This window comes from Numida meleagris, chromosome 1 (genome assembly GCF_002078875.1).
Source record: "Numida meleagris isolate 19003 breed g44 Domestic line chromosome 1, NumMel1.0, whole genome shotgun sequence".
NCBI lineage: Eukaryota > Metazoa > Chordata > Aves > Galliformes > Numididae > Numida > Numida meleagris.
Genome location: NC_034409.1, coordinates 168,990,457 through 169,010,600, shown reverse-complemented (window position 1 = coordinate 169,010,600; position 20,144 = coordinate 168,990,457). Strand labels below are relative to the sequence as shown.

The 20,144-nt window shown below is 45.3% G+C and overlaps 2 long non-coding RNA genes across 2 annotated transcripts in view; both read right to left on the bottom strand.

Annotated features, from left to right (window-relative positions):
• On the bottom strand, window positions 9,085–17,250 carry LOC110388204. Its single transcript, XR_002432822.1, has 3 exons — window positions 16,779–17,250; window positions 15,053–15,120; window positions 9,085–9,219 (listed from the first exon to the last, which is right to left on the bottom strand). It is a non-coding gene; the product is annotated as an uncharacterized LOC110388204 (long non-coding RNA).
• The window catches only part of LOC110388210, a 5,952-nt gene continuing 4,646 nt past the window's right edge, over window positions 18,839–20,144 (bottom strand). The window contains exon 2 of the long non-coding RNA XR_002432824.1: window positions 18,839–18,989. This is a non-coding gene — a long non-coding RNA (uncharacterized LOC110388210). The remainder of the gene's footprint in view (window positions 18,990–20,144) is intronic.

Genomic DNA, 20,144 nt, shown 5'->3' with positions numbered 1-20,144 from the left:
CCGCAGTTCTGGATGCTGGTTTTGTTTACCTCTCTGCCAGGATCCCTCATTGCAGTCGGTACGCACAAGGTCCTCACTAAAATGGCAAGGTTCCTAAATGGCAAAGGTCACCTTGCAGCCTTCTCTCCTCCATGAGGAAGTGCCCGAGCTCTCTCAGGCTGTCCTTGTAGAAGAGGTGTTCCATTCCACGGATCATTTATGTGGCCCTTCTCTGGATGCACTCCAACAGGAGAATCTCTCTCGAGTACTGAGGATTCCATGACTTTATTTAGTTCTCTGTAGTCTCCCATCATTCATCACATACTGTCTGACTTCCTGGCAGGCCATGTGGGGGAGCTGAGTGAGCCATGTGCAGGTCTAATAAGCCCTACTCTCTCCAGCTCCTGCACAGTCTTGGTAATTTCTTCTTAGAATCATAGAATCAGCTAGGTTGGAAAAGTCCTACAAGATCACCTAGTCCAACCATCCACCTACCACCAATAACCCCACTAAATCACGTCTCTCAACGCTGTATCTCAGTGTTTCATGAACACTTCCAGGGACGGTGACTCAACCACCTCCCTGGGCAGCCCGTTCCAGCACCTGACCACTCTTTCAGAAAAGTAGTGTTTCCTAATGTCCAGCCTAAATCTCCCCTGGCACAACTTGAACCCATTCCCCCTAGTCCTGTCACTAGTTACAAGAGAGAAGAGGCCAACTCCCAGCTCACTACAACCTCCCTTCAGGTAGTTATAGAGAGCGATAAGGTCCCCCCTGAGCCTCCTCTTCTCCAGACTGAACAATCCCAGCTTCCTCAGCCGCTCCTCGTAAGGCCTGTGCTCCAGACCCCTCACCAGCTTCGTCGCCATCCTCTGAACACGCTCCAGGGCCTCAATGTCTTTCTTGCAGTGAGGGGACCAAAACTGGACACAGTACTCGAGGTGGGGCCTCACCAGGGCTGAGTACAGAGGGACAATGACTTCCCTACTCCTACTGGCAACCCTGTTTCTGATACAAGCCAGGATGCCATTCGCCTTCTTGGCCACCTGGGCACACTGCTGGCTCATGCTCAGCTGAGTTTCCTCTACAGTCTTCCAGCCACTCTGCCACAAGCCTGTAGCATTGCCTGGGGTTGTTGCGACCAAAGTGCAGGACCCAGCACTTTGTCTTCCTGAGCCTCATCCCGTTGGCTTCAGCCCAGAGATCCAACCTGTCCAGATCTCTCTGTAGGGCCTTCCCACCCCCAGGCAGATCGACACTTCCTGCCAGCTTGGTGTCGTCTGCAAACTTACTGAGGGTACTCTCGATGCCCTCATCCAGGTCATCAACAAAGATATTGAAGAGGACAGGCTCCAGCACCGACCCCTGGGGAACACCACTCGTGACCGGTCGCCAGCTGGATTTAACTCCATTCACCACCACTCTCTGGGCCCGGCCCTCCAGCCAGCTCCTTACCCAGCAAAGAATGTACCTGTCCAAGTTACAGGCTGCCAGTTTCTCCAGGAGAATACTGTGGGAGACAGTGTCAAAGGCTTTGCTGAAGTCTAGGGGGACCACATCAACAGCCTTTCCCTCATCCACCAGGCAGGTCACTCGATCATAGAAGGAGATCAGGTTGGTCAAGCAAGACCTGCCTTTCACAAACCCATGCTGGCTAGGCCTGATTCCCCCGGTTGTCCTGCAAATGCCGCGTGATCTCCCTCAGGACAATCTGCTCCATAACCTTCCCCGGCACCGAGGTCAGGCTGACAGGCCTGTAGTTCCCCAGATCCTCCTTACAACCCTTCTTGTAGATGGGAGTCACGTTGGCAAGTCTCCAGTCTTCTGGGACCTCTGCAGTTGACCAGGAACGCCAATAGATGATGGAAAGCGGCTTGGCTATCTCTTCTGCCAGCTCCCTCAGTACTCTCGGGTGGATCTCATCCGGCCCCATGGACTTGTGGCAGTCCAGGTGGAGTAGTAGGTCTCTGACCGTTTCCTCCTGAATCATGGGGGGTTTGTTTCACTCCCCATCTGAGACTTCCAGGTCAGAGAGTAGAGTGCTCTGAGGACAACTGGTCTGGCTTTTAAAGATGGACGTAAAAAAGGCATTGAGAACCTCAGCCTTTTCATTGTCCTCAGTGGCCACATTCTCAGCCGCGTCCAGGAAAGAATGGAGATTCTCCTTGGTCCTCCTCTTACTGTTAATATATTTGTAGAAGTGTTTCTTGTTCCCTTTAATCCCAGCAGCCAAGCTTCGTTCGAGCTGGGCCTTTGTCTTTCTAATCTTCTCCCAGCACATCCTAACAACCTCTTTGTACTCTCCCCGAGTTACCTGTCCCTTCTTCCACAGGAGGTAGATTCTCTTTTTCTCCTGGAGCCTCAGGAAAAGCTCCCTGTTCATCCATGCCAGTCTCCTTCCCCGCCAGCTCATCTTGCGGCTCAGGGGGACAGCCTGTTCCTTTGCCTTCAGGACTTCCTTCTTGAGGAGCAACCAGCCTTCCTGGACCCCCTTACCCTCCAGGACTGAATCCCAAGGGACCCTTCCTACCAGTCTCCTGAATAATTCAAAGTCTGCCCTCCGAAAGTCCAAGGTTGCCGTTTTGCTGTCCCCTCTCCTGGTTCCTCCAAGAAATGAGAACTCTACCATTTCATGGTCGCTCTGACCAAGGCAGCCTCCAACTTCCACATCTCCCACCAGACCTTCCCTGTTTGTAAACAGCAGGTCTAGCAGGGCACCTCCCCTCGTAGGTTCTCTCACCAGCTGCAGAAGGAAGCTATCTTCCATACACTCTAGAAACCTCCTAGACTGCTTCTTCTGCGCCGTGTTGTATTCCCAGCATATATCAGGGAAGTTGAAGTCCCCCATGAGGACAAGGGCTAGCGATCGCACAAACTTCAGCCAACTGTTCATAGAATGCCTCGTCTGTCTCTTCATCCTGGTTAGGCGGTCTATAACATACCCCCACCAGGATGTCTGCCTTGTCAGCCTTTCCTTTGATGCTAACCCATAGCGATTCAACTTTGTCTTCCCCAGTTGCAAGCTCAATAACATCAAAACTCTCTCCAACATAGAGAGCCAATAAGATCGTAGAATGGCCTGGGTTGAAAAGGACCTCAAAGATCATCGAGTTTCAACCACCTGCTGAGTGCAGGGTTGCGAACAACTAGACCAGGCTGCGCAGAGCCACGTCCAGCCTGGCCTTGAATGCCTCCAGGGATGGGGCATCTGCAACCTCTCTGGGCAACCTGTTCCAGCGCATCACCACCCTGTGTGGTGGCACACTGCTGGCTCATGTCCAACTTCTCGTCCACCAGGACCCCCAAGTCCTTCTCTGCAGGGCTACTCTCAAGGATTCTTCCCCCAGTCTCTATAAATACCTGGGATTGCCCCAGCCCAAGTGCAGCACCTTGCATTTGGTCTTGTCCCCTCTGTCCTCTTTTCTTGATGCTGAACAGACCCAGATCACTCAGCCTTTCCTCATAGAGGAGATGCTCCAGGCCCTTTATCATCTTTGTGGCCCTCTGCTGGACTCTTTCCAGGAGATCCCTGTCTTTTTCGTACTGGGGAGCCCAGAACTGGATGCAGTACTCCAGATGAGGCCTGACCAGGGCAGAGTAGAGGGGGAAGATCACCTCCATTGACCTGCTGGCCATGCTCCTTTTAATGCACCCCAGGATCCTATTGGCCTTTTTGGCCACCAGGGCACACTGCTGGCTCGTGGCCAACCTGTTGTCCATCAGGACAGCCACATCCTTCTCCATAGAGCTCCTCTCCAGCAGGTCATCCCCTAACCTGTACTGACACTTGCGGTTATTCCTTCCTCGGTGCAAGACTCTGCACTTGCTTTTGTTAGACCTCATCTGGTTTCTTACTGCCCAGTTCTCCAGCCTGTCCAGGTCTTGCTGAATGGCAGCACAGCCTTCCGGTGTGCCAGCCATTCCTCCCAGCTTCGTATCATTGGCGTACTTGCTGAGGGTGGACACTATCCCCTCATCCAGGTCCTTGATGAAGATATTGAACAAGATTGGACCCAGTACTGACCCTGGGGAACACTGCTAGTCACAGGTCTCCAACTGGACTCTGTGCTGCTGATCACCACCCTCTGAGCTCTGCCAGTCAGCCAGTTCTCAACCCACCTCACTGTCCACTCATCTATCCCACACTTTTTCAGCTTCGTTATCAGGATGTCGTGGGAGATAGTATCAAAAGCCATGCTGAAGTCAAGGTAGTTGACATCCACTGCTCTCCCCCTATCTACCCAGCAGCTGATGCCATCAGAGAAGGCTACGAGATTGGTTGAGCATGATTTCTCCGTGGTGAATCCATGCTGACTACTCCTGTTAGCCTTCTTCTCTTCCAATTGCCTGGAGAAGGCATCCAGAACAAGCTGTTCCATCACCTTTCCAGCGATGAAGGTGAGGCTGACTGGCCTGTAGTTTCCCGGATCCTCCTTCTTGACCTTTTTGAAGACCTGAGTGACACTGGCTATCCTCCAGTCTTCAGGCACCTCTCCCATTCTCCAAGACCTCTCAAAGATGATAGCAGTTCAGCACCTCTGCCAGCTCCCTCAGCACACGTGGATGAATCCCATTGGGGCTCATGGATTTATGTACACTGATGTTGCCTAGATGCTCTCAGACCAACTCCTCCCTCACCAAAGGGAAGCCTTCCATTCCCCAGACTCTCTCACTTACCTCCAGGGTCCAGGAGTCCCAAGGGGCAGTCTTTGCAGTTAAGACAGAAGCAAAGAAGTTGTTCAGCATCTCTGTCTTCTCAGAATCCCCCGTTACCAGGGCACTCCCCTCGTTCAGCAGGGGACCCACATTTTCCCTAGTCTTCCTTTTACTGTTGGTGTACTTAAAAAAACCTTTCTTATTATCCTTTATCTCCTTTGCCAACTTCAACTCCAGGTGGGCTTTAGCCTTCCTCATTGCATCCCTGCAGGCCCTGACAGCACTCCTATACTCCTCCCAAGAGAACAGCCCTTTTTCCACATTTCATAGACCTTCTTTTTCCCTTTGATCTTATCCATCAGCAACTTGCTCATCCACACAGGTCTCCTGCTTCCCTTCCCCTGTTTCCTATTCTTAGGGATGCACCAATCCTGAGCTTGAAGAAGTGTTCTTTAAATGTTGCTCAGCTCTCACAGGCCTTCTTCCCCCTTCTTCCCCCTTACCTTCTAGCACTCTTGCCATGAGATACCTCCAAGTAGGTCCCATAAAGGGTCGAAGTTGGCTCTCCTGAAGTCCAGGGTAGCAATCCTACTTTTTGCCTTACTTCTTCCACTCAAGATCTTGAACTCCACCATCTCATGGTTGCTGCATCCCAAGCTGCCCCCAACCTTCATTTCCCTAACAAGCCCATTCTTATTAGTACGAACAAGGTCCAGTAACACCCCCTGCCTCATTGGCTCCTCCACCACGTGCATCAGAAAGTTATCTTCAACTCATTGCAGGAACCATCTGAACTGCACATGCCTGGCCGTGTTGCTTACCCAACAGATATCTGGATGATTAAAGTCCCCCATGAGAACCAGTACCTGGGATTGTGAGGCTACTTCCAACTGCTTGTAGAAGGCCTCGACTTCATACTCTCACCCACAAGCTCTCCAAACGTTCTTCACCCTCCCCCAGATGGAGCTCAATACCTTCTAGTTGCTCTGTCACATAAAGGGCAACTCCTCCACCTTGCTTCCCCAGCCTGTCTTTCCTATGAAGGGCATAGCCCCCCATGACAGCATTCTAGTCATGTGAAGCTGTCCCACCACGTCTCCATGACTGCAATAAGACCATGGCCCTGTGACCGTACACAGATCTCTAGGTCATGCTGTTTATTTCCCATGCTGTGCACATTGGTATACAGGCACTTTAGGGAAGCAGCAGGTGCAGTCATCCCTAGGGGGATGCAAGATTTTGGATGAGGTATTGGCAACATGACCTTCTCTGAGGAGCTCTCGCACAATCATATGGAACAACTCAGAGGTTTTTCCCTGCAATCTCCAACAGTGACAACGTCCCTCAGCCCTTCTCTGTCACATCTAACTCCTCTGCCTTCCCCTGCTGAGCCTAGTTGAAAGCCCTGGTAATCAATCCCAGAACACTTGTGCCCCATTTGATCAGTTGGAGTCCATCAGAAGCCCACATACCCAGTTTCTCAAAGGCCTACCCAAGATCAAAATATCCAAAGCCTTGATCAAGACATCATACCCTCCATGTCATTTACCTGACACATTCTCCTCCTTCTTTCTGGGTCTCAGCTACCCATTGGGAGGATGGAGGAGAACACTACCTGCACCCCTGATCCCTTCAACATCTTTCCAAGGGATACAAAGTCCCTTTTAACATTCTTCAGTTTCCTCGTCACAGCATCCTAGGACCCAGCCTGAATGACAATGAAAGTATAGTAGTCTTCTGGCTTGGTGAGCTGTGGTAGAGCCTTTCAATTGTCTCTAATGCGCGGCCCTCGAAGACAGCACACCTCTCTGGATACGTTATCTGGGTGGCAAATGGGAGCCTCAGTGCCACCCAACAAGGAGTGCCCAATTACTAAGCTTCTCCACCCTTTTTTGGTAGCACTGGTATTGATGCAGTGCCCCAGCTGCCCTGCTCCTCCCTGTTGTTGTTACTTCCTGTATTCTCAATGTATTTCTTAGGGCCTGGGTTCTGACTGATTTCCAGGCCCTCATCCCTTTCCAGCCTGAGAGCTTTGAATCTGTTACTCAGGGACACTGCAGGGGTTGGTGGCGCTGTGGGTGTTGGGGGGAGCCTCCTTCTGCTTCAAGCAGAGATGAGGGTCCAGCCCCTTTCCTCTCATGGGTTGTCAAGCCCTCTGTCCTTCAGGTGAGCAGCTGGATTGGCTAGATTGGCTCCTTCCCCTTGAAGGGACTTAGGAGGGGGATACCGGTCTGCAGCAGGTGTAGGTTCACACCTTCTCCTATCTGTCTCCCTCAGAGATTCCCGCTTTTCAACGGGCATTTGGCCCAGTTCCATGACAAATGGGATGGGGGACCCACGGGTCCACGCCCTGGGAAAAGGGAAAAGGGAAAAAAAAAAGGGTAAGGAGATGGCCCTGAGAGCAAAGAACAGCGGCAACAATCTGAGGAGAAACAAACTAATTTACTAAGTAAAATAGCGGAATGCAAAACAACACACTATAATGCAATATAATTACAATTTAAGCTGATAAATCCAATACAGAGAGAGAGAATATCCCAAAGTCAAGGTAGGCCTTACTCTACTACCGACGATAAGACGGCTGGAGAGCGAGGTGCTGCCAAGACGAGAGATGGCAGAAAAAAGGGACAAGGTCTCATGATCTGCAAGCTTTTATCTTTTCCCTCTGTCCGGAAAATGGTAACAGAGGAGAAAAGTACCCTGAGAAATGTAGTAGTCCTTCTCTTCTGAGAACCAGGTACATTCACTACTTGATGTTATGATGTGGAATACCAATAACTGAAAATCACAAAACCATGACACCGCTCCCCCCTCAGGCTGCTGCTATCTCACTGCAGCCTGGCCATCTGCTCAAGCAGCAGCTTGAGCAGGGCACACCTGCAACTATGACACTCCTTCCTCAGGACCCAGGGGGACCTCCAGATTCTGGAGCTCCCTACAGTCAACAGTCTGAACTGCCACATCACCTCTTGGGTTGTCCACCTGGATGCCTGCATGAGCCCAGAGAGGCTGTGTCCCTTCAGTCTGGGTCGCTGCCTCAGCCTGGCCGCTGCGACGGGTGCCCACCGTGGTAATTATAAGAGGCAGCAGCAACCTAGAGTTCTCAAAAGAGGAGAGAGGAGGGGAGAGAGAAGAAAAGGGGAAGAGAGGAAAGGACCTTCTCTGATTGGCCTCCCTGCCCAGCATGAACTGCCTGCACTAACTCAACTGCCACGCATGCCCTCGCTCCTTTTTTTTTTGTCCCCCATGACACTTCTTAGTCTATATATTTCAACCTGTAGCCTCGCTACAAGGCAGAGCAGTTCATCTTCCTGCTCACACCTCACACAGCTGTTCTGACTGCTGCCTCACAATGCTGTTGGAAAGCTCAAGCACTCTACACAGCTGGAGGTCTGAACTGCTACTGACAGGGGTGGGCACCCTAGCTCTCCTTCAGGTGGATACCATGACTAAGTCTCTACCCTCGGACAGTGATCATCCTGCTCTTAAGAGTGTGACAATTGTGTACTTTGCAGGTGATAATAACCTAATGAGCTGGCTCTCTGGACTGCAAGCACGCACTGACAATTCATGTTGAGTTTTTCATCAAACAATACCCTCGAGACCTTCTTTGCAGGGCTGCTCTCAATCATCACCCAACCTATACTGATGTTTGAGATTGACCTGACCCAGTTGCAGGACCATGCACTTGGCCTTGTTTAACTTCATGAGTTTCACATGAAATTCACAAAACTCTCTCCACATGAAACTCTCAAGCCTGCGATGGTATCCCTTCCCTCCAGCACATCAACTGTACTACACAGCTAGGTGTCATCCACAAACATGATGAAGGTGCTCCCAGTCCAACTGTCCATGTCACCAACAAAGATGTTAAAAAGTTCTGGTCCCGGTACCAGCTCCTGAGGAATATCAGCTTTTGCTGATCTCCACCTGGACACTGAGCCATTGACTGCAATTCTTTGAGTGCGACCATTCAGCCAATTCTTTATTCATCAAGTGGTCCATCCATCATATTCATAGCTCTCCATTTTAGAGACAAGGATGTCATGCAGGACAGCATCAACTGCTTTACACTAATCTCCAGAAACTCAAGGAGTTATCAAGAACATCTCAAAGAGAGCCCTATGGTGGTTTTACATTGCGAGACAGATATGCTCCAGCATGCTGCTTTCCCACTCTTCCTCCTCAAAAGAAGAGGAGGAGAAAATATGATGAAAAATGGCTCATGGGCTGATATAATGAGGAGTTTAATTGCAGACGAAAAAGGATAAAACAATTCTTTTTCACTTCCCATCAGCAGTGATGAGCCGAGCCACTTCTTGGGAAGCAAGGCCTTCAATGTGATGAAAAGACTCTCCCCATTTCTCCTTCCCCTGCCCCAGCTTTTGTTGCTGAGTGTGATGTCATACAGTATGGAACATTTCTTTGGGCAGTTTATATCAGCTGTTCTGACAATGTCCTCTCCCCATCCCTCACCAAGCAAGACTACTCACCTTTGTTAGGGCTGGGAGTTGGAGAGTCAGTCTTGGTGCTGTGCTGGAACTGCTCAGCAATAGCCAAAATATTGGTGCCAACTTGTTCTACCTGTAAGTGCAAAGCACAGCACTGTATTGGGCTGCTGTGGGGAAAGTTAACTCCATCCCAGCCAGACCAAGTACACACTGCTGCACAAACTGTTGAACCTGTTGGCTGACTCAGTTAACTGTGCTCTTCTCAGACTGTCAAACTGTGGGTACATTTGCCTTTAATAGTCCTATTTGGCCTGTAAAGGAACTTTCAGGGTTCCTGGTGTGGGAACATCAGTAACCAGCTTTGGAGATATATCTACACCTACGAGGCTGCAGTTGCTCTGTGTCACTCTGTTGCTCTCAGTGTCACTCTGCTCAAGTGGTCAGAGGTTGGGCTGAGCACTCGTCTTGCTGTCAGCAACTTGACATATGCCTCCTTTGGCATCCATAGTGCTGGGGTGTCCCAAGGCCAGTCTGCCTTCTCGGGGAAGGCCGTCAGTACTGCCCTGGGGACATGGGTGCAGTCCCATGCCTTGCTGGAGGACTTAGGCTCAGCCCTTGGAGGAGGGTAGCCTGTCCCCAAAGCGTGGGCCGTTCCATTAGGCTGGTGATACCTGGCTGACTGCACCTAGCGAGCTGGATGACCAGAGGCATGGAGAAGTGTTGAGGACACCGTGAGAGAGAAAGACTGCAAGACTAACCATGGAGAGCACAACAATCCCATATTGTGATATGGGCACGATATATTTCCACTCTGGCAATCTCCAAAAAATCAGTTCCTTGCAGGAAAAAAATAGCCCAAATAGGACTGTGAAATGGAACTCAAGTTAACCGTTAGCCATTAACGGGGCTCAGAAAGCCCCACCATATGAACATCTCACCTCTGAGAAGAGGCAGTGTGCCTCATTCACAGATGAGTCAGCCAAACATGTCAAGAGATGAATAATCCTTTAATCCAGCTCAGCAAAGTGGGGGGAATATAGTGGTCACCATGCAGACCTGATGGCTGTGGTAAGCATCAGCATTACCTGTGGTAATGCTAGACGAGATCAAATCTCCTATGTTGTACCTAAAAATGCATTTGTTTTATCTCATACCTCTTTGTGAAGCCTCATGCTGCTGCTATCCCTCACTGCACGCTATATAGCAACACACACTAAGCCCCGGATGCCCTCCATCTGCTCCAAAGCTCCTTGTCTGCTGCATCACATGAGCAACTGGATTGTATGTCAGAATTTGTACCACCACTGTTTAACAGGAAATGGGGTGAAGTCTGACATCAGGACATCTCTGATGGTCCTAACCCTACTGTTGTTGCTGTTCTACTGTTATTATCATAATCAGTGTTTGTTTTACTTGTTATTCCAGTTTATTGTTATTTGCAGGACAACTTTGTATATGAAAGTCTCTCTAGTAGCCAAACAGCTTACTAATACAATCTGTAACTTTTAAGAGAGGTCAAGTTTATGTGGGTCAAGGCAGGGAATGCAGTGATTCTCACCAGAAAACCATTGTACATCAAGGAGTAAGGGATCCTCATAACAGCAAACCTGCCTAGATCCAGGTCTGTGCTGTGCTATGCATATGGCATTGCTTCAGGCCTATGTCATGCCGCACATCTCCCTCAGCTGCAGGACTCTCAGCTGGGTGATGGTAATAGCAGACTGCAGACTGAACTGGTAGCAGAACTGGCTATTGTACCACATGCATGACCCTGCCTTCATCTTAAAGTGCAGTACCACCTTTTCATGCAAACATCTTTTCTGCTCCATGGTAGAAATGTATAAAGATGCTTTTTTTTTCTAAGAAAATCCTGTAACAGCCCAAATAACCAAAATGGGGTAACCTTTTCTGGTGACAGAGTCTGTGTGTGAATGGGGGGCCATTCAGTGGTTTACAACTGGGGGTTTCCAGCATCTAGAGGTGTTTAAGTTGTTCTCCCTTTCTTTATAGTGTTAATAAACAACTGTTTAAGCAGTATTTTACAGAGTCCGAATGCCTTTTTTACAGAGTCTGAGGTCCTTATTTTACAGAGCCTGAGTACCTGGGATCATAACAGACAAGAACCTTCTAGTGCAGAACAGCTCCCCAACATTCTCATTTTTCAGTATAACTGATTTGATGATTTAACATTTACCTCTGAAGATTGCAGTTAGTACGCTAGGGATTGTTGTCCCCTAACTATTGTATCTGTGACTATTTTGTGTACCAGCTATTCCACTTTAGTAAAGAAAGGGACAACTCAACCTCCTGTCCTGGTAGTCAGCATACTCACAATTCTCCACATGCATTTGCCTCAGTTTTTGATCAGCCACCTGTAGTAATGTGTAAGGGCCAATGTGAAGTAAGTCTTACATTAGTATTGTGAGAGTGTACTCACACACAGTTTTCCAGACCTGGCTTTCAGGCTGTTTGTCTTTCCCACTGAGAAGCAGCCTCCTCTCAGGATGCTTCTGCACATCTCAGACTCCTGCATTGGCTAAATATTAAACCGACATCATCACTCTTTTCTGTCATTAAGGGACCCTAAGCAGGCAGAAGAGACTAATTAATATTCCTCCTTTCCACCTGCAGCAAGGAAGAAACTTAAATGAGCTTCCCTTTGGGTTTGTGGAAACAGGGAAGCACATACCTAACAAGTGTGTGTGCACAAGATGTGAGTGTATTCAGCTGTATCTCCACACATTTTTGTAATTAATCTCTCATTTGGAATTAAAAATGGACATTTCTGGAATTAATGGATATGATAGCTTGCAGTTTCCATGCATGGCCTTTCCCATTCATTGCTGACATCAGATTGGTCACACCATTAGAAACTCAAGCTGATCCTTGGCTATCCACAGCCTTGGCCCTCTGACAAGAGAACCACAGGAGCTTGTCACATTGCTTCTAGTTACAGAAAAATACACGTGTCTCCTTCCTGACAGAAGAGCTGCATCCTCAGGATACTCCTTACAGCTCAAGGCTGAAGGAGGACTGGGTTGCAGACTGTAAAAAACAGCAGTTACTGAAATTTGAAGAGGTGAAGACTGGCAAAATCCTGGGGGGAAGCTGCAATGCTCAAGTGATGTGGAGAGGGGAGAAAAGGACCAAAGAGGAGGTAAGGATCTTGCAGAGAAGTGGAACTAAGGCAGAACAGTGCATGGGCTAAATGAAAGCAGCCTTGCCCAGACTGCAGCAAACTTGCAGGCGTGGGAAACATTTGAGAGAGAAAGTGCAAGAGTCAAACAGTAAAAGGTCACTGAACATCTGAAGTAAGGTGGGGAACAGCACTGTGTTTGAGGATGATGCGGTCATTCAGAAGGCTGTTCTGACCTTTTCTGGATGGTATTCAGATAGAAAACGACTCCTTATTCACTTTCCGCTCACTTTGATTCAATTTACTTCATACATCCATATCTTAGAAAACAGACCAAAGAGAACCTGAAAGGCCATATCTCATCTTCTCTTATCTGTATTCTTTCCACAGAGAAAAGATACAGAGAGTAGAGAAAGACAAAAATTACTTGAGACAAATAATTTTAATCTTTGGTGCTTTGTGGAAGAAAAATAAAAAAAAAAAGAAAGAAAGAAAAACATGGAAAATAGTAGGGTGGCTGAATATAATTTCACAGAATGATCTGTTACTCTTAGTCAGAGGTCTAGGTCTCTGCCAGCCAAGTTCACATTAAACCAGCTATTCATCTCCTAAAAGCAGGCCTGCCTCAAGTTCACTCTGGGAAGAAGCAAAGAGGCAGAATTGGAGCCAATAATCAGCTGTAAAATTTTTATTTCTGGCTTCCTGCCCTTCCAGGCCTCTCTCACAACCCTGGTTCCCTCAGTGGAGTATTTTGGCAGTGGGGATGCTCACAGAGCCTGGGATCTGAACTGTCTGGCAGCAGCCAAGAGCCCCTCAGTGTAGCTCTCCAAATTCTGCTGTGGTTTATCTCATCCTCTGCTCCTTTCCCTGCCTCTGGGATAGCTTCAGTGTCCTGGTGATGGTCCAAAGATAACTTGCTAGCCTGCACACTCTTCACCTGAACAGCAACTGTTACCAATATCATCACCAGTTATCTCCTGACAACAACACACTAAAAGTCACAAAAAGAAAATAAAATTCTAGTTAGCATTTGGAATGTCTCAGATTATTTCAGAGGTTTTCCAAAGCACTCAGGGAATCTGGGCTGATGGAGCTGCCATACTCCATTGCCTTAAACTGGCAATTCCCGCAGTGGATAACAAGATTTCAAATGCACCATTTAATTCACAAATGACTAGTGCTGAGTGATGGAAGTCACTGTAGACATGTAAGTTATTTAACATTGGTAGAACATTAGGCATTGTCTCTGTGTAGTAGAAAATGGCTTGCTTTTTCATCAAGATTAAAATTTTCAACTGTTGTTTTAAACATCTGTGTCAGTCCGATTCAACTCATCATTGTGTTATAACTTTTCTAAGAAACATTTGTAGGATAGATTTGACTTATTACCACCCTGTGTAGTTGGCAGGAAAGATATAACTCTGTTCTGGTGCTTCACAAAACCACTGAAAACATAGTACATTCATAAATTATTTCTTACTGATGTAAAAATCCCATCCCTTTCCAGTTGATCTCACCTGTGCTGTAAGAATACAGAATGGCACACATTTCCTCAGTAGCAAGAGCAAAACATGCTGGCAATTAATCTGCTGAAGGGTTACTGTTTGACACGTGGTACTCATACTCTTACCATTTTTAGGGAAAAAAATCAGTGATTAGAAGAAAAAAAGGACATTCAGTTACGCCTATTTAGCAACTATTCATTCTGTCAGTCAGTTTGAGTTAAGAATGCAGGAAAATGGAAATGCTGCATCACTGTGTTGCTCGCATGAGCTATTGCTGTTTGTTGATCCCTCTCTCAGGAAGGCACAAAAGAGACCACTATTCTCATCACCTCTGCATCTATAAAAGAAGTCAGCTGTGTAAGCTAAAATGAGCCATATCAAAGCAACTTTGATCACTTTATTAGCTGTCAAGCCCCTTTCAAAGCCAGCACTGTCTGACATAATGGGTTGTACTACTTTCAAATGTCATATCTAATGTGTGTTGTTCCAGATCCCTGATACTATCTGAGGTGCTGACTGCAGAGCACAGCACCAACAGCCTTGCAGGTGTGTCTTTTAGTTCCAGTGAATTCCCAGTTCTCAACAGCATGGGATTTAATTGCAGAATTGGTGAAGCAAGGGCATCGCAAGAGCCCATCTGCATTTTTCTGTATGTGCACAACCACAAAGTCATCTGGCAGTGTAGATTTGCGTGAGTTGTGTGACCGTAAAAAAATACTTCAGTCCGCACGGCTATCAACTCTTTGTCATGAAACAAAAACACCTGCCAGAAGAGTTTTATTCTTGATAATCACAGCACAAATAGGCATGAGACAAAGCCATCTTTTGAGGGGTTATTTTCATGCAGCAGGCATGCTGCGGAGACTCTGAGGCACTGCAGTCTAAATTTAGTTACTAATTAGAAAAGCACTTCTCACAGATGTCATAAATCACCCAACAATCTGAGAACTGTCTCTTTTAAAAAGGGAATGTTATACACATTAGTAACATAGCCACCACAGGATTTGATTTCTCTTGTCCAATAGCTTGGCAATGGGTCATTATTCATGTAGGTAACTTCTTGGTTTTCACTGATAAAATTATTTCTTAACTACCTTAGGCTAATAATGAAATTTTGCCCTTGGTAGGATATATCACTAAAGAAACTACAGAAATATGTAATAAGCCAGCATTCTTCCATCAATTTCTAGAGTTTTATAAAATTCCATCTCTTGTCTTTCAGGCTGTTAAGTTACAATCAAATTTGATTTCATGTTTTCCTCCACTAATACCTGATTTGGAAACTTCCCTTTTCATACATAAAACTAAAATGCTGAGGTACTCACATGGTTCCCTCAGACAGGTCCTTGTGAAGTCATCATTTATAGCAAAGGCAAAATAGTAAAGTTGACACCTAGAAATGATAAAGTTGGAATAAAACAGCAGTGTGGGAACAGGATAAAAGTAACTGGCAGTGGGAAAATGGCTTTTTATGTCAAATAAGAAATCTTGACTTTTCAAAGAAAATAATATCTCAAATATTTCAGCTGAGAGAAAATCCATTGTTAAACATTGCAGAGATTATTTATGTGAGCTGTGCCATTTTTTTTTTCTTTGAGCTAGGCAGTATTTCCCATGGTATCTCATTTTGGAGAAGAAAATGGTTCAAGAAGGATTGTACGGCTGAAGGCACTTTTAGGGAAATGTAGTTTGTACCTGGATAGCCTGGAAATGGAAAAGAATAAAGACATGAGGCATCTGTTCTGCAGCACTGCTAAGGAACAGCAGTAACACATACCCTGAAATACTGGATTCTTGGCCAGCTCTTCATTCCATGCTTTCATTTTTAGGCTCTCAGTTTTCCAAAGAACAATACATATTTTGTGTGGGAAAGCCCTCTCTTTCAAGAAGAAAAAAAAAGGATAAGACAGGAAAGGGGAAGGGGAAGGGGAGCGAAGCGAAGCGAAGCGAAGCGAAGCGAAGAGAAGAGAAGAGAAGAGAAGAGAAGAGAAGAGAAGAGAAGAGAAGAGAAGAGAAGAGAAGAGAAGAGAAGAGAAGAGAAGAGNAGAGAAGAGAAGAGAAGAGAAGAGAAGAGAAGAGAAGAGAAGAGAAGAGAAGAGAAGAGAAGAGAAGAGAAGAGAAGAGAAGAGAAGAGAAGATCTTAATTTCAAGTCTTGACAGATATTTTCAGCTAACCTTAGAAAATCTGAATTATACCTATCAGCAAAATCCGTGTCTTCTTCACTGATTTTGTGGGATTTTTTTGTTTGTTTGTTTTGTTTATTTTTATTTTGTTTTTGATTCTAAGCTAATTTCCAGTATGTCACTGAATCATATTTTAGAAGGAATGAGATAAGGATACGGTTTATCTTCAATATAATAGCAAAGGGATATAGCTGTAGATCAAGTCTATCATATTTCTTAGTGAGACGGAAGATGTAAGGATTTAATGCTTATTGGTTTTTAAAAAGCTAAGGGACTTTGATTAGAATTAGTTTACTGACAGAAACTTAGGATAAGCTGATTGCGCAAGCTTCTCTCATGGTTAATAGAAAGGAACCTTATGAAGGAGGTTCTCCCTACCTTCTCAGATATCTCTTTAAGATATCTGGGTCCAGCAGGCTGTTTCAAGAGCCATTCAGGGCCATTCACTGTGGAGGACATTGGGAAACTTTTTGTGTATGAAACACTTCAGTATTTCCTTCAGTCAAAAAAGCTTCAACGTTAATGTTTTGCTCATAGAAAGTGGTGCATTTCTCCAGTGTCAGATGATCACAGCTCTCTCTTGGGACATATCCTGTACAGGTAATTTCTGAACGTGTGATCAGCTGTATCTGCTATTTTAGGCTTTCTTCAATAAATATCCAGTTGACATTTTCACCTGATGTATACACACACAGCTACAATTTAAATAAGTGCACCTGCATTTTATATTCTGGGAGATATCTATAAAAAGTGTTGTCCCTGGCTTGTTTCTAGGAGTTTAAAATTAAAATTTATCCAGTGCTAATCTCCATAATTGGCCTGGGGATTCTTTAAGATAAGGTTGCTGAGAGGCTGAGAGGACCTTACCTTGGAAAGCTGAGGCATGTTGCTTCATCAGAGCTGCTCCTGTAGGTTCATCAGTACTGTTTCTCTTCCCTGGCTTAGAGGAGCATCTCATCAAGTATCAAGTGTTCAAGGCTTAGCTTCAGGATCAGCAAATTCACTTTCCTTCAGTATGTTCTTACATGGTCAGTCACATCTGTGAATATTCTGGTTTCTGAAGCCATTCACTAACACACTACCCAAAAGCAAATCCAAACTCACTCAAAGAGGATGAGCTTTCTGCACTGAGAGGTGGCCAGTCTGCTCCTAACACTTCCCGTTTCTGTTGCTGATTTCAGTTTTTGAGATTCACAGCTCAGTTCTCCTGGGAACCAAATTCATATCTACATGATATGCAAGAAGCAGAGATCAGAGAATGGCTTGTCTGCTAATACAAACACAGCTGTGTGTGCTAAGTGGCACATAACTGTTTATATCCACATTTGGACTATCATACAACAGACAAAATAAGTAAATATCTCAAATCAAAAGAAAAGAATGTTGTTGTTTCTGTCATTTCCTTTTACCTAAAAGCACTCATGCAGATGTGTGGTTTGGGACCAGATAAGAAGAAATACTTTGCATGCTTTTGCAGGAATATTGTTTAATGAAGTTGAAAGTCCTTCAGCAAGGCATGGGAGCACTGAAGAACCTCTGAGAATATGTGTAATATCATAAAGGTCTAAATGATCATCTTTCACCCTATTTTCTTTTCCTTTCTTTGGACATGGCTTGTGAGTGTATTAGATGAGAATTGTATGCATAGCTTTTCTCAGAAATCCTTGCCTGCACTGGATTCTTGGTTTCTACACTCAGAATGCTGGCAAAAAAAATACAATGAAAATGTTTCCATTCCCAAGAGAAAAAAACATTTTTGTCATTCTGGTTTATCAGAATGAGTACTTATTTATCAAAATGAGACAGCAATCTTCATTTGTCATAATAACATATCAACAATGTCGTATGTATTTGTCTAAATTCACTAGAGTACTGAAAGCAGTACTTTGTTACTACTAAGTTATATTAGACAAAGTAGACTAAATAGCCTAGCCATAGCAGCTCAGAATTAGCTTGGATATTTCTCCATAGCATATTGCTGTGACACACAAAACTAGCCCGTAGCTCGTGTCCTGTGTGTGCAGCCAGCAGTCTAGTGCTGTCTCTGTTACAGCACCAAGGAGGATGCTTGCCAAAAGAGGTCTCCAAGCATGTTATTATTTCTTGAAGAAAGCTCATGAAAAACTGTTTCTACATTTAATTTGAAGATTAAAAGAAAAAGCTTAAAATATTTTCCACTTTGTTTGGAACTCCTTGGCACTTGGAACTCCTTCTACTCCTTGGCAGAACTGTGAAATGCTTTGACACTGAGACTGGAAGTAGCCTCATAGGATCCAGAGTCTCCTTCTGAAATAGAATCATAGAATCACAGAATCTTTAAGTTTGCAAAGACCAATAACATCATCCAGTCAAACTGTCAACCCATGCCTGTGACTGCTATAGGCCGTGTCCCTCAGCGCCATATCTATACGTTTCTTGAACACTTCCAGGGACAGTGACTCCACCACCTCCCTGGACAGCCTGTTCCAACACCTCACTACTCTTTCTGAGAAGAATTTTTTCCCCACAGGTATCTCCAGAGGCAACAATTTATTCTTCCTAAGATTGCTAAGAAGAAGTTTTGAGGATAGAACCACATAGCAATAACAGCAAAAAATAAACAGGGAAAGAAAATACATATTTAATACAGGTTCACTAACTCAGGTTAACAAATTTTGTTTTGTATTTATAATGAAGATTAAGGAATTTTGATAACTGCATTTAGTAACATTGTACTAAGCCTACCGGAGGGTTAAAAGCTATCACTGAGCTGCTCACTGTGTGATACCATTAGACAAAGCAGCTGAACCAATCTGACACCTCTGCCAGCTAGAGAGACTGCCTTGCTCCCATTTTTCCCTTCCACTTGCCTCTCTCCGTGTATGTGCTCTGCTGTTGATGTGGTTCTCACTCTCTTCTGCCCCTGTACCGAACACATTCAACTTGAGAATGGTCAGAAAACCGTGCTATTATTTTTTTCTGCCTTTTTTTAAAGAACTCATTTTCTAAGAGATCAGTAAGCTGAATTTTCTCAGCATGCAGTCAGATGAACAGTAGAGCTGATATGAGGAACCAAGCAGGTTAAGCAGTCATGGTGAGCTGGAAAAAAGAAGAAAGGAGAAGAGAGATTACAATTTGTAAACTTTGGTCAGTGGAGTAATTTTCATATAAGTGGCATCCATCTGATGTATTAGAAATATCTGTTTCATTGCAGGAAGGGAAAATGAGTTGGACAACTAGGCAGAGATGCAGCTCTGTCTAAATTTAGTGTCAGAGATAAAATAGGTATAGGTTTGTATTCTCAGTGATTTCCCTGATGCAGGGTCAGTCCAGGTAGTGGTTGATATGTTATTCATGTCTTTGTGTTCTCTATTAACTATTTAAGATGTAATAGGAAGGGTTTTCTGTACATAGCCTCCAAGGTTCAGGGCAAGATATAACCAACTTTGCTTAACCCTGTTTATTGAGGAATGCAGAAAAAGAGAAGAAACCTTCCCAATATCATATATGTCTGTCCAAAAAAGCTTTCACCAAAGATTCTGTGAATATGCTCTAGCCCGCACTTGCAGTGTCTGGTCTCTTTCAAATAACAAAGACATCAGTTCATAGGCAGCCCTGACTGTAATGGGAAAAACTACGCAGGAGAACATACAGGTTATCTGCAGAAGGAGCACAGGAGTGGCAGAAGCCTGAGGAAACCTGGAATAGCACTGGTGGTGGATATATTAAAATGCTGAAGGCATGGAGAAGGAAAAAAGCTTAAAATTACACTTGAGCTTAATTCATATTACAGTGAGTTGGAGACACAGACCAGTAGTCACAGCTGACTTTATCTGGTGTTGGCAGCAGTCCTGCTTTAAAGAGGAATTTGGACTAGATGGCCTCCAGGTGTCCTTTTAGCCATCATTTTTGAGAGTCTTTGAATTCTTGAAGTGTCAGGTAGGAACATGAAACCTTTTTGTGTATTTTTTTCTTTACTGAAAAGTACCAATACATTGCACAAGTTTTCAAAGGCCTTTCCCAATGGCTTTCATGCACAGATCCTTCTCCTCAGTCAGGAGAAGGGCAACTAGTAGAGAATGATAAGAAGTCAAGAAATTACTCAGAAGGGCTCAGTGCCCTTTCCTGGAATGTAGAACTTTCTCTTCCTGCTCCTGAGAGCAGCTGAAAAGCACCCAGAGCCCCTTTTTCTTTTTATCAAAGGTAAGGAAAGTTGCCAAAATTGACAAGAAAATAAAGGAAAAGAAAAGGAGA